Source organism: Brassica oleracea, chromosome C2 (genome assembly GCF_000695525.1).
Source record: "Brassica oleracea var. oleracea cultivar TO1000 chromosome C2, BOL, whole genome shotgun sequence".
NCBI classification, from domain to species: Eukaryota; Viridiplantae; Streptophyta; class Magnoliopsida; order Brassicales; family Brassicaceae; genus Brassica; species Brassica oleracea.
Window position 1 is genome coordinate 32,849,538 of NC_027749.1, and position 440 is coordinate 32,849,977.

Below are 440 nucleotides of genomic sequence, written 5' to 3' on the forward strand. Positions count from 1 at the left end.
GAGCTCGAGCCAAAGCTCGGTCGCTACGTAGTGACCAAGCGTTCGTCCCGCTCGGTCTCTACGTAGCAACCGGGCTCGAGCCAAAATTCAGTCGCTGTGTAGCGATTGAACCCTTCCGAGCATCGATAGGACATCAATCCATGCATTCTCATCAAACCTTCGAATGTTATCTCCCGAAGACCGTAGCAAGCTTAGTCCATGTTTTCCGCTATTCAAATTCATCGATCAAACTTCGCGGATTAGAAACCGCGGAAAGTTCGTTCTTTATCAAAAAGAATTCGTAGTAAACGTGTCGAGTCGGAAGACGGCCCAAAGGGATCTAAAACACGACTCGAGGCCCATCCTACGATTTCTTAACCAAAAGCCCGTAAACCGCAGTACGGTTTACGCTTGGTCCACAAGGAAGGATAAATGTCAGGTATCCGCGAATAAATACGGAA

The 440-nt window shown here is 48.2% G+C and overlaps 1 pseudogene; it reads right to left on the bottom strand.

The window, feature by feature from the left end:
* LOC106324041 overlaps positions 1–440 on the bottom strand; it is an 18,894-nt pseudogene that overhangs the window by 3,744 nt on the left and 14,710 nt on the right.